Source organism: Triturus cristatus, chromosome 1_2, assembly GCF_964204655.1.
Source record: "Triturus cristatus chromosome 1_2, aTriCri1.1, whole genome shotgun sequence".
Taxonomy (NCBI): domain Eukaryota; kingdom Metazoa; phylum Chordata; class Amphibia; order Caudata; family Salamandridae; genus Triturus; species Triturus cristatus.
In genome coordinates, this window is record NC_140580.1 from 1,106,190,072 (window position 1) to 1,106,204,585 (window position 14,514).

The following is a 14,514-nucleotide window of genomic DNA, read 5'->3' on the forward strand; positions in this document are numbered from 1 at the left end:
AGAGAATTTGGCTACTGAAATCTGTGTGTGATACACTTGTGAGAAAACATGCAGGAATTGGCCCATGTTCCTGCAGGTTTCCCCCCAAAATCTAGTAATCCCCACTACTAGAATTACTGGGATCCCCTGGAATGGTATTTTCTGAAAGGAGAATTAACAAGGATGATTCCAGGCCACAAACAAACAAACAAACAAGTGAGTGCCAGAGCCTCCGCGGGAGGCCACTGCAGCTCGCACCACCCATTGCCCCTGCCAGCGATGCCAATGACAGCACCTACACAACTACTAACCAACACACCCCACCCATTGGGGCAGTTCAGACTATTCCAGGACCCCAAACCTATATCAATGGAGTGAGCAGCAGGATTTTTTTTTTTTTTTTTTTTAATGTATTTTGACTCATTAAACTCACTTGTGCTAATCTCAAAAGTAGATCGCGCCACCATGTGGTGGACTGTCATTAGAGCCGATGCTGGCAATTAAGCGCCGGTAAGAGCACCGGAAACCACCAGCTCAAATTAATCACTGGTAATGAGGGTCTAAGTATAAGAAGGAGAGGGGCAATGAAACTAGCAGAATCGCTCACGTTGAGTTTATGAGGCCTCATGTTGGGTGCAAGCAACTGGAATAAAAGTGCTTTCTCCACAGCTCTTGAGGGCGCTCCGGTACCGGCTGAAGCTCGAGTGTGGAGTGTGTGCTCTATGCGGTGTGAGTACGTCTGAAGTGGATCTCAACCTTGCCTTCAAACCAGGTCTCGAACGGCACCTCTGGAGACCCACCAAGGCCCAACATGCTGGAGATTCTTGTGTGACCATTCAGAGCGGACAGTGGCTAGCGTCTGCCAATGAACTTCTCGTTTTGCCATGGTGCCAAGATTGATTTGCTGCCACCTTCAATAATGGCATAGAAAGACGGGAGTAGAGTGCACCCGGAGAATTTACCGGTCAGTGAGATGGACTGAAGCCTTTTCATCAGTAACTTTTTTGGTGCCTAGGTTCTATCCTGTCGTACAGCAGGGGTGTCCAACAAAGGCCAGGAGAGCAGGCACGTGCCAGAATTCTAGAATCATTTCTGACTATGTAAATGAGTCTCATTTAGATTGTTTCTGCATTAACTGTGTTTGAAAACCCTACCTTTATTTACCCTGACACCGAGGTACTGCTTATTGTCATCTTTCAATTAATTCAGGACAGGCTTTTTTCCAAGCCACAAGGACGACGAGTGGTCAAGCAATCTGTCTCCAAAGACTGTCGCAAAGTAATGTCAGCCTACAGAAGGAGATAAAGAAGCAGCGGATGGAAACAAGCACTGGTAAAGCCAACAGGTCTCAGTTCTTAAAGGCCAGCTATTGGTTGGCAATGCTTTTTGCCAATCTCATGTGATGCATGCATCATGAAGTACACACACATGACTGGCAAACTTACAATGGATTTTCTCTGAAAGAAACCCCATTTCAAGATGGCAGCTGTTGTACATGCTTGTGGTGGGATGGACATTTTAAATTTACCGTTGTAACCGCAGGATGGCCCAATTAAAAAGCTAAATTCGAATGCAATTTAAAAAAAAAAAATGCTGGTGAAGCGCAAACAATGAAGTCAGTGGCACAGCAGTACTGGCTCTCGTAGGAAAAGTAAGAGGAGTGAGATGGAAAATGGAGAGGTAAGCATCGAGCCGTGGAAGAGGGAAACGTGAAAACAGAGTGCAAAGGGCGGAGGTAAACGAAAAAACAAGAGGGAGATGAAGTAAACACATGGACTCCCATGGAGAGCTCAATACAAATGAATAATAAAAATGGCCCTTAATTTAGGCAGTGGAAGGATACAACTCCTCCAATCAGAACACTGTGAAACCAAAAGGCTCCTGGATGACACAAAACCAAGAATAGGGAGGGAAGGCATTGAATCAAAATGAGCCATCTGAGATGGACAAAGTCATCCAATTATGAGCAAGGAGCTGACATACAACCCACGGTAAAATATGTTATGTAAGCGATACAACTGGTCTGCCTAAGTCGAGCCCTAGTACCTTTCCAACATCTCTTTCCCTCTTCAGTTATAAAAAAAAAAAAAAAAATACTGATACCTTTCCAAGGAACAGAACAACAATGCAAGTATTGCTATTAATATAATATCACACAATTTCCCGCTTCCACTTGGCTATGGCAGCTTTGCTCATACTGATGGCATCATCTTCCAACCCCAAGAGCATCACTCAGCAGACTTGAAGGACCTCCCACGATAAAAAGACTGGTCGATCCTGGGCGTCTAAACACTTACATCCATTAGACTTTCAATGCACAGTATAATAATGTTGTCCTCCTGAACAAGAGTAAATCTGTTTGTCTGCGTACGTCCAGCGGAAGAAAACTCTAGAAAATAACAACTTGAACTGAAGAAGCTCTCCACCAACCAGGAAGAATGTTTTAGGGAAGGGAGGAAACATTCAGCTGTGAATATATTTGAAGGCACCCGCTTCGTTGACAAAACTGGTCATCTTTATGCCTAGTGCGACACTCTAGCCACACCCACGCGGGTCAGGTTCTTGCACTCATGTTAGTTACAGTCCAACCATTTTCTGTGATTCTATAATCAGGGGCATTTGGAACTTCCTAGTGATGGTACTTTGTGCTAAAAAATGGATCCAAAGTCAAAACCTGAGGAGCAGACACAACAGACTGACCACTGCTATGTTACTGGCATGCTATCGGCCCATCTCCTGTCATCTTCCTCAAAGTATTTTGGAAAACTCATGGTGCAGAGCTCTTCAAGAGCCGTACTCTGACAGACGTTCTTCAGGTTGACTAGAACTTTAATCAGTTTCACCTGGGTCCTTGAGTGCCAATGCTCCTTGGCACCTACCTAGGCTGGCACTTCCACAAGGCTGGTAAGGCGGCAGAATGAGAGGACCACCTAGTGGCGAACCAAATTACTGTGGAGGGCTTAAAAAGTGCCTTATACGCTTACGGGTAAACCTTCGGGAGTCGAAATTGCATTTCCCTTGGAGCGCCAAAATCTCTACACACAGTTCCTGAACCTGCAGTGCTGCAGCTCCAGAATGACACAAAGGGTAGACATCTTTTCTTCCAAATTGAAAGAAGTGAAGGCAGCACCAGGGATGGAGTCACAACAGCCAGTATGTCCTAATCAGATGTCTTTATTCTTCTTAAGTTAAAACGACAGGACAACAGGCAACGCGTTTCGTTCCTTTAATAGGAACTTCATCAGGGCAAGATACTTCAATGTCAAACAAGTCCCACTTTCACAGTCGAGGCGAGAGTCAGCCCAAATTGTAGAGGCTGTTGTGATTCCATCCCTGGTGCTGCCTTCACTTCTTTCAATTTATGTCTCAGGATTTCCAGTGAGACCCAACTGCAGCAGATCTCGGAGGCTATTGGCACAGGACCTTAAAATATTGTGGACATTAAAATAGAGGTGTCAAACGTATAGTCAGCGGTAGTTTCGTTATGCTTTGGTCTTTTCTTCCAAAGACCACATCTATTGAGAAAAAACTCCTGGGAAAAACATTTTAGTGGTATATTGAGGGATGTGCATTATCTGCCAAAGCATAATGACCAACATGGGTTTTCCATTAGAAAAGCAAAGGGAAGTTCTCTCAAAGCATAACAAACCTGTTTTGTCAGGCATTTTCTAACAGATGGGCTTCATGGGAGGTTGCGCCACTTAATGTGACGATGCAACTATTCATTGAGTTCACAAAACCTCCAAGAAAATATAACCTAATACGAGGAAAGCTAGACAGTGTGTTGGTCTTAAGTTTGTAGAAACCAGGTGAGCGGGTCCTCACTCTTCAATCGGGGCTTAGGGGGTTCTTCAAGGCTGACCACCGTTTGGAGGGGATACTCTCCACGGAGAGCTGACTGCCAAAACATAGAGAAGACTGAAGGAAAATCTGTAAATTTTAACACTAATCTCATGGAATTTTGAGGCGTTTGGTAAATACTGAAGAAGAGCTCCAGACCCACAATGGTAAGGTACATAAAAAGCGGGACGAACAGTAGCACGCCAGGCAATGACGCATATGGTCCAATGTCATCTGTTTCTGGGTGTGCAAAGCAGCCAATGGAGTCATGTGGCACCACCTGGTGGCTAAAGAAAGCTACTACTAAAAAATTCTGCTTATCCATTTGGGCACCTGGAGGTATTCGTAAGATGAGGAATGTGAAGGAAAAAGCTTCCATTTGACATGGTCAGCAGCAGTTCTAGGATACCGGGACCAAGGCAACACATCTCTATCCGTTTGCAGAACTATCTGTCCACCTCCACACCAGAGCGCGGAATCTCAGCTAATAGGTTAACAACTGTTTTTCTTCGCTTCAAATGAAGAATATCAGAAAGCTCGGGGAATATTCCGCTCTCCAATTTGTACCGACTGCACACTGCTACCTGCAACGTGTGTTTGACAGGGCTGACATTTTGTACCGCTGTGAGATGGGGAAATGTGTGACATTTTTATTCATGGTGGCGCGCGTCCTTGTAATGATCAGCCTGGTCGATGTGCTTACTGCAGCAGCCCCAGAGCCCTCGGAGAACAAACACGAACCAAAGGTGGCAGCGGTTCGGCTGCCTTATTAGGCACCGCCAGGAGTCTAACGAAGGGCAACTGCTGGAAAATCTCACTGTCAAATCCTCAAGGACGGTGTCAGCACACAACAGACTGCATATATTTTTCATGTATAATCCAAGAAGTCTCGCTGTGTGGCATTAAAAATAAGGAGGATGGAGGGAAGCCAGGCTGCCTTTGCTGACCGTTTTGCCAGTTCCTGGGAGTAATCACGGATTTTGAGAGGGAATTTGTTCTGCTTATGGGCTTTAGACGACTCTGACTTTTACATGAATAATACACAGAGGATACCTGTTTTGTTTGTGTATGGGAGCTTTATCAGCAAGCAATGCATCCAAAAATGTGTCTGTAAAATATGCTTGTTAAGAAGTGATTCTATTAAATATAAATTAATGTGTCAGTAAAGATCCTTACTTCAAATGTCACTGCATCCACTTTATATGTGAACATCTAAAAGAATCAATCTGAAAGCACCTTCTGCGGTAAACCTGACACCAGAGTTCAATGGAGAAGAGTCAGTGCAATTACATGTAGTTGTATATCCCAGGAAAGCATCTTAGGGCCTCATCGTGGTACCCCTGTTATTTCGGGCCGTAGTACCGTGCACAGTAAATACTGATACTGATAGCTGTGGTACTTACTGAGTGGTAGTACGTCCATGGTCTGCATCTAAGTATGGCGAATAATGAGATAATACGGCATGTTTCCCACTTTACACTGTGCAAAACTCAGAAAACTGCAGTTTTGCCTTCAGAATCTTTACCAGCCAAAATTTGACTGAGAAAACAATGCTGTGTGTTGTCAAATCACACAGTGCAGTGGAGGACTGTTATCACAAGTACAACTTGAACATTTCTTTTCATTTTTTTAAGCACCACCGCCTATCTACCAATGAACAAAGCGAAATATGAAAACATTTGGATGGCTCTCGCGTACACACTCAAATCATCTGAAAATCCTGAAAACTTGGGTGACTCGAAGTCCGAATGGAAAATAAATCACCATGAACTATTGGAAGTTTAAATTAAATCACCTTAAATTCAAGAAGGGAAATGAATTGACACTATTTATACAAGCCTTCAATGAATAAAGTGATGTACCGGTACATCCCTTCACCCCCTCCATTCCAGTGTGCGCTCTCAAGATGGACACGCTCGTGTGCCATGGAGCTGTACTCTATACATCTGGAACGTCAGATGCTCAGAACTGACTGCATCCCACCTCTGCTCTTCTTGGATTTTCGGGAAGGTGCTCCAGCTGATCTCGGAGCCATCAAGAAATATCCTTTTGTCAATCTATGCAATAGTGTCTACGTTACCAGTAGACAACACGGCACTCCGGAAAGCACCTTTGTAAATCCTTGACTAAATATATAAATTATAGATGGCTAAATTTCCACCTAGATGTCATTAGTGATGAAAACGTTCTCATAATTTGATGACAGAAGACCAGGTTAGCTGACATTGAGACAATGGATGTGTTTTCCTATGACGATTGGCAGGAAGGGATGCCACTAAAAGCTCATACAAGGGATCAGTAGCACAAGACAACACATCTAATGTGCAAAAGACTCCCTGGAACATCCGTATATCTGTCAAAGTACAGTCTGATGTAGCTCACTAGCACAAGCACCTTCGGTCAACAAAAAGTGTGCTGGCACACTTTCTGTACAAGGCAGATCCAGGCATCACAGAACCAACTCCACTTAAGGAGATATACAGTGAATAATGTCAAAATAGATCTCAGAACCACAGCTGACATCATCAAACAAAGATGAATTCTACAATGCCTAGGGGCCTTATGGGTTTAGTGGTGCGGGAGCGGTAACGCCCCGCTTCAACACTGCCAAACCCATGTCTGAACCGCCCGCCAGATTAGGATTTTACTCCTGTCTGGTGGGCTGTGTTTTGGGGTTCCCACGGTGATGCCAATGAAATAGGAACTGCAATGGGAACGTCAAAATCAGTACCTGCATGGCATGGGCTGCTGCAGTCCATGCAGTGTAGGTAGAGGTTGCGCATTTACACAGAGGGACATGCTGGGCTCCCCTGTGTGCATCTACATGTTGTGAGGCACCAGGGGGGCCCCGTAGGGCCCCCTTTGTTTCCTCTCCACCACACTTTTCATGGCGGCCTCAGGACCACCGTGCAACCGATAGGGAACGGTGGTTCCCTGGCAGCTGAGGTGGTTCCAGAGCGGCCAGATCGCCCTAGTCATAATATAAAGGTTGGGAGACCACCACCGTGAGTCTGGCGGTCCATGGACCACCAGACTCATAATAAGGCCCTAATATTGCTCATCGTTAAAGATGCAGGACTGAGTAGAGACCTTTTCAAACTCTACACTTGCTGGCCCTTTTAAGAAATTACCAAAACAGCAGGACTGGTTTGGGACTTAATAGCAGCCCTGATCAATATTTTAAAGCCTGCCTAACAGAGTGAGATGGTGCAGTGAGTGACCCTGACACTTTACAATGAGGTGGGAGGGGGAGTGTGAGTAACCAATCCAACACCTGTACAAAAATAGAGCCATGCGTTTCACTTAACAGCAGCGTCGGATTGATAACGCGGGCTCTCAGGCAATGCCCGAGGGGCCGGTGTCCAGTTCCAGCTGTGGGCTGTTTTCTTGCGCAGTCTGGGGTGCTGATTTGGGCGGTTTCTGCATTGTTCGATGGCCCACTCAGGCCCAGTGGGTGACTGAGTGGCCTTTCTGGAGGCAGATGGGTATCCATTACCTCCCTATTTTCAACTGTCCCTTTGCAGGTCTCGCACCTAGCATTGCAGTGCGCAGCACTGCTCGCGTAGCGCGAGACTTCTTGTAGGGGCTTCAGAAAGCTGACCACACGCTCGTGCATGTGGTCAGCTTTCGTTACAGAGCTATTGGGCTCTGCGTGCGTCTTTCTGAGAAAGACAGCAAGCAATTGGGCAAAGGCGGGTGCATGTCCCACCTTTGCTCCGCCCACGGCCTATTGGTGTCGGTTACCCGCACAGGCCACATCTGTTTTCAATTATCGTGCCCAGACACGGGCGCGATAATTGAAAACAGATCGCTCGCGGTGGCGTGCGCGCACCACTCGCGGGCTTATTCTTGTTCCACCTTACCTCCTTTAGCTGTTCGCTCTGCCGGCATTTGGCCTCTTCTGTCGCAAAAAAATGTGACGTCACCCATTGTATGACACTAGAACGCTGCCACGCTATCAACAGGCGTAATAACCCAATTTACCAGGATATTCAAAAAAAATCCTGCATTCAATCATCATCCAGAGAAGCTTCTTTTACATCACAGAATTATTCTGCAGGCACGTCTTTGACTGCTCACATATTATGGTTATGTTAGCGATACACCGGTGGGTTTGCAAGACGGACATTGCAGCAAAAAAATAGGACTACCTTGGAGAGTTGAATTAGTCTAGCATTGTTATGGGGTACGTAGACTAACCGTGGCCATTTACATATGTGTTCCTCAATGTGCAGTCACTGGAAGGGGCGATACATATTACAAGATGGCTGCGGCGCTACACAATCCAAGTATGGCTGAGGCCTCAGAAGTCGCGTAGTCTCTCTTCTACCTCTGGCTGCGCAGCAACTGGGCACTAAACTGAAAGCAGACGAGGCTCGGGTCGTTTAATGTATGTGGGTGGGTCTGTTGTGATTCTTTATAGCTCGATAACGGGTTGGGACACTTGTTTGATGGGGCATTCGTGACTGCTTGGAAAGGGCAAAGATTGTCCATCATTGGTGCTGGAGGGTAAGCTGTAGAAGAGGGGTAATACCGAAAGGCAGGCAGCTATTTTATTCAGGGCTGGCTCCCTGATGCCCGTAACGAACAGCAGGTAGAGCACTCTACTTTTAGATGGTATATGAACATACCCTAAACGAGGACCATTAGGAAGGATCTTTGTATACTAGCCCTACAGAGGCTTGGAAGAGCTTTACATAATGCTACTCGCTGATGTGGACACCCAAGGCTAGTTTTTCAGTACTGCTACTATTATGTCAGCACTCTATTTAAAAAAATAAGTGGTATATAGAAAATACATTTATCTGTGTTAGTAACCACTGTGTTATTATTATATAACTGTGCGTTAAGAGGCTCTTACCTTCAGCAGTGTCACTTATTGTGATTTCACCAGTATGAAAGTCATGTGACAGCACTTCCAGGGTGAATTCAGTTTTAAAGGCTATAGGCTGTCACTTCCTATGATGTCACTGGATAAATAGGTGAGTATGTGATGTTACTGTGGCTATCCCTGGCGTGTTGGTGAATAGCTATTCATGGAGGCATGGAAGTTTCACAGGTAATTCATTATTCCAACATTCAGAATGGCAAGTTTTTTGTAAACCTGTGCTGCTAATGCCATGACGTTAGCAGCGAGAAAGGCTGGAAATTGAGTGCAGTTTGCTTTCTCTCAGTTGTAGGGGATTGGAATGGTCATTTTTAAGGTCGAGCCAGGTCAGCACATGAACTGCTCTGTGGCATGCTGTATTGGAGTATGGAATAGAAGCCCTGCCCACTCTCTACCCATATTTGTCATTGGCTTGTGTGATTGTCCTTCGTAAATGCTGGCTTCCGATTCGTTAATAGATTTGTTAGTCCCTCCTTAGTTCCGCCTTATCTTCATTTGTAACCTCCCATGAGGACTGTCCCTTTTACTTCGGTTGTTACACGCTATGTCTTTTTTAGTCTGTAAGCACTATTTTCTTTAACCCCTTCCATGCTCATGACGGAACGATTCCGTCATGAGCATCGGTTGAGCTGTGCTCATGACGGAACCGTTCCGTCATGGCCCCGCCCGCGCTCGAACCCTTCAGCACCGCGGGGGAATCCGCGCAGCGCTGAAGGGGTTAATGAGTTTCTCCTACTGCAGGCACGACATGCTTTCCTGCAACATTCAGTGCGCCATGCATGCTTTCACTTTCCTAGCAGCCGGGACAATGGCGGCCGCTTCTTTGAATAGGTCTCGCAATTACAAGAGTTTGAGCTATTGGCATTGTAAATGACAATGCCTTTTATTTATGTGTTAATTAGCAAAACAGATAAATAAAAGGCATTGTCATTTACAATGCCAATAGCTTAAACTCTCGCAAATGCATTGCAAATTCTTGTTTCAACGGGCAGGTGTGTCACTCCTTTCTCTCACTGGGCAGGCCAATTAATATATGCAGATTGAGTGGGGGACATGGGGCCTGAGCAAAAGTGGCCTCACATGTTTTCCAGTGTGTTTCACCAGTGTAAACTAATCCGTGCATTTTTTTTAACCACCCCCATTTTTTTATTTTTTTATAAAATATCGCAGAAACAGTGTTTTGCAGAAAGGCAATATGCAGATGTGGGCCACTTTTGTTTTTGCCTGCCCGGGCCGATTTTTAATCCCAATCCAACCCTGCTTAACTGTACAATAGTTCGGTTTCTGGTTCACTAGCCAGGAGCGGAAACTTTGTCAGCAACAAATCACGTAAGTGCCCATAAGCAGAGCCATGGGTTTTAAGCAGCACATGGGGTAGGGTTGACAAAATTAGGAGGCAAGAAATGGCAGATTATGCGGCACCAATCTGCATCTGTATTATTTCATTACTTTGCCATTCTATTAACTAGTACTAGTGTCTTGGCGAAGCTGCACCGCATTAGTACCACTTTACGAGACTACAGCAACCAGCTGAAAGGTGACCAGTTAACCTTTGCAAGGGATCAGCCGTGATCCAGAACCACGCGTGCAGCTTTCTGTTTAGTACATTTTCATCAGGTTTAGCGAGGAACATTTTTTAATATGCAAATCATGCAGCAGATGCAGGTATACTTTGCAGATGTGGCAAACCCTGGAGTATGTCTAAAACAGTGTCACTTTAAGAACTTTTGGCGTCCGGGATCAGAAATATTTCGGGGCACCCTGTTCGGAGCAACATTGCATTTTGTTGCATAGTTTCTACTAATTCAAGCCTGCATGGTGTCTAGCAATATCGAAATATAATTGGGGTCTGAAAATCCATATAAAGTGGTCCGAACTATAAGAAAACTGTCTACGGATCTGTCTGGGTTGGTGGGAGGTGAAGTCTTGGCTCAGCGGGGTTGGGCCTTGTGCTCCCAGAATTCCCCTTGGCCAGCTCAGCTTTACAGCCTCAGTTCAGCCGTGTGTGACGAGATCTCAAAGATTTAGTCTTTTTTTTTTAAACCACTAACTAGATCAACGAATGGTGCCTTCACTACACCCCCTTCTACCCAGAGCATTGCTTACTTTTTTCCTTTGCTCAAATGATGCAGGCAGTCGTGCGCTCACCGCTGACTCCTGCCGTGACCCGAAGGAGACCAGTTGGAAACCCGGAAGTAAGCCTTCCGTTCTACTTTACATTGAGTGGTGGAAGCTTGAACAGCAGTAATACCGGTTACCGATAGTGCGTAGAAACGGCACTTTATATAAAAAGCCAGTTACAGTAATTAATATTACGGCCGGACAGCGCAGGCATTGTAGGGCCAGGTACCGTCTCATATAAAAGCGTCTCACATGGCATTTACCGCCTTTCAAGCGACGGGGTAACATTTCCTCAGAGCCCCGCTTCTAAGTGTCGGCTGCTGCGCATCGCCTCTGGTCTTTGAGCAGGAATCGCCGAGGTGCAGTAATTGCTAATTAATCTGACAGCTTTCTTTCATTCTTTGGAAAAAAGAAAGCTAGTAATTGAGGTTGGAAACATCTTACATGAGCGAGAGCTGCTTTTAATTAGGGATGGCGCAGAGTGTGACAACCCGGTGCAGCTTCCAACGCGCATCGCCCATCCACGGCGGACATATTGTGAGGGCCTAGAAACAGGTAGGTGAGGCGCCGCCTGGGATCCCAAGAAGTTTCACGCGACAGGAGAGCGATGCATGAGCTGAGTTATGAATATTCAAAACTGGCTCAAATGTCATGTAGAATAATTTCACATGCATGCCATGTTTCCTACACAAGGTACCAGTTCTGATTCCTCCCCACGTCATCCCATTGGGGTCACGTTGTTTCCTTGCGGGAATCATCCAGTTTGGACTACTCCTTACTCTTATGACTATTTTTGGGTAGGGAAAGGAATACATACACATTTGGAAACACATTTCATTTAGATGCTACGGGAAGGTTTCCCTCCGTAACCGTGACTTTTTTAATGCATGCTTGCGTTCTTGAATATACAAATGTAGAAACGCCTCGGAATAATAACCTCAGTTACGAACTAGGGGTCTGCAAAGAATTCCGCTCCGGTGTGGTTCATGGAGTTTTGCGCGCTCTGTGCGGAGTTCCGCGAAACTCTGCGAAGTGAGTAGGCCTGGGCGGTAAATTCCGTTCCGCTCGCGGAATTTGCGGAATTTGAGTAATTTCGCGTTCCGCGGAGAACGCGAAATTGCCCCAAAATCTGCGTTCCGCGACTTCGCGAAATTTTTTGCTTGTTCGCGTTCTCAATATGCGTGTTCGCGAGATATTTCACCCTGAACACGCAAACAGCGTTCGCGAACAGGAAAAAAGTATCGCGAACAAGCAATTCCGCGTGTTCGCGGAATTTCTGCGTGTTCGCGGAGATTTTTTACCGTTTCGCGGAGATTTGCGTAACGCGATTACGCAAATTCCGCCCACCCCTAGAAGTGAGCAGAGTGGAGGTTTTTTTTTCTCTCGAGCGGTTCACCAACATTAAATTGCCCAGCGAGAAAAATTGCAACATTGAGAAATCTGCTGCAATGCTGAAGAAGCTGCCACTCCAGTGGCAGCAAGGAGCAGCGCCCTCTGGTGGGACATGTAGTGCCGTTGGCACTGATTTGACAGCACAGGGCAAACTCTGGGCGCTAAAAATCAGTGCGACTTACCACACTTTGCAGGTTGTGGAACTCCGTGGAAAGTGGCTGAGTTTTTTCAGGACTTCGTGTGCTTCAATAGAGCAGAACTCCGCCCTTGAACTGAGAAACAAAATCCTAAAAAAACTCCACAAAAATGTAACTTTAAGATATACTATGCAACTTCAACTCCCGTCTGTATGCTGTTATGAACTCCTGGTTCTCATCAAACATGACAAATGCAATTCAAACATAAAATAATGGGTCATAATGAGTTATGGACCAAGAACGCCATCTCCATGTTCCAGTGAAGCGCACAATTCTAATTTGTGTCCTTTAACACATCATTGTAAAACAATACGGTTATATACATGTATGTTTTTATTAACATCACAAGCAACTGAAATTGTGACTTTTAAAAGTTCCCTACCACATACAAAAGGGAGGCCTTAAAACACACAGAAGTCAGAGCCATATGCACCTTATCACCTTTAACACTACTTCACCAACATTTTTACTGCAGTTACTGTATCGCATAGGGCAGCCACGCTGAACACACATTAGACAATATGGAAGGAGTGCACAGTGGTGAATGTTTATTGGACAGAAACTGAAATGCTCAGATCAAGCAGGCATTTTTAAGAGGAAATGGCCTTCTAGAATTGATAGCATTCTCAGTGACGCACAGTGTCCTCCAGAAGGAAAACTATACATGTTTGGACAACTCGCAACATATCTCTGATTACGACACGATTTCAAACATTGTAATCGGCCTGCATAGAATAATTCTGGTTGCATCTCTCACCATAGAATACAGAGACCGGATACTGGGACGTGGAGTCTTGTATTTGGGGATTAAAACATTAAAAAGCTTGTGGAAGTTCAGCTAGCAAGAAAAATGTGGTTTGTGATGGAATATGCACTGGGAACTGGATAGTATAGCCTATTCAGATGCATGATCTCTAATGAATGGTCCTTTTATCCTGCAGAATGCCTTGCACAGAAAGCAGGAATGTCGAAACAGTCTCGTCAACATATGTGATTAACAAACTATGTGGTGGATGGCAATTGCTCTGGTCGTTGTATTTTACATTGTACATAAATTACAAAGCAGCGTGTAATCTAAATGACTACAATGTGCTGACGAGAAGAATATAAGACGGAATGAGTACTTGTGTGGTATATATGGGTGTAGAATTAAGTGAGAGTGGGAGAGTGTCCATTGATGCAATCATGAAGCTATAGGTAAAATGAGTGCATGTAAATAGGGAAATCTTTGATGGACAAGGAATACATTTTTCTAGTAAATATTTTAAATGATATGCTGCAACGATAACATCTTTTTGGAGTGGCTAGAGGTGAATAGACATTTGTACCATTTTTTTTCATTCAGTATTTGCCCAAAAATAAAATAAATATTTTGAACGATAAAACATGATCTAGATAAATTTCTCAAACAATAGGACCCCTAAAGAAGTATGTTAAATAGCTTCATTCTCTACAAATGATAAAAAATATTATGGATGTCGGTTGAATAGAAAAAGCTTGCATTACATTTTTTTTAAACTAGTAACACTGAATTTCTGTTAGGTGAAAAAAGTATATGCTACCGCTCAGCACAGCTACTATATTTCAAAATCTTGGATACTGAACCCAGCCCATCCCTGCGCAGATGTGGTCAAGGGAGGTAACTCCTCAACGCAGCAGAATGGGTAGAGCAATGGAGGTTCACCCAATCTCAGGGCACACTAACAGGATTCCTGAAGAGCTGCAGATCTGCAGTTAGAGAGGGGCCATCAGATCCTTTCGGGGTCCTACAAACGTCAGAACTACCTCATGACATGGTGGAAAAGGCAGGTATGGAGCCGTTGCAAAGACGAACCTTGACGTTCTTGTCTCCCCTATCTATAAACACCAGTATAGCATTAGAATTCTCCTGCATCACCCACAAAGCGCCAGAGATCAAAGGTCCATCATGCATCAAATTGATGATCACTGAACAGATACCTTCTAAATTACTGAGATCATTCAAAACCGCCCTATTGGAAGACTCAGAAGCTTCTGCAAGATGTGGTGGTCACAAGATACAGTTGTCTGAAACATTCTACCAATATTTTATGGATGGTGGTTTTATCTTGTCTGATT

General features: G+C 44.8%; 1 protein-coding gene across 4 annotated transcripts in view; it reads right to left on the bottom strand.

Annotated features, from left to right (window-relative positions):
* The window catches only part of DENND1A (DENN domain containing 1A), a 1,317,400-nt gene that overhangs the window by 172,256 nt on the left and 1,130,630 nt on the right, over positions 1-14,514 (bottom strand). The window lies entirely within an intron of this gene.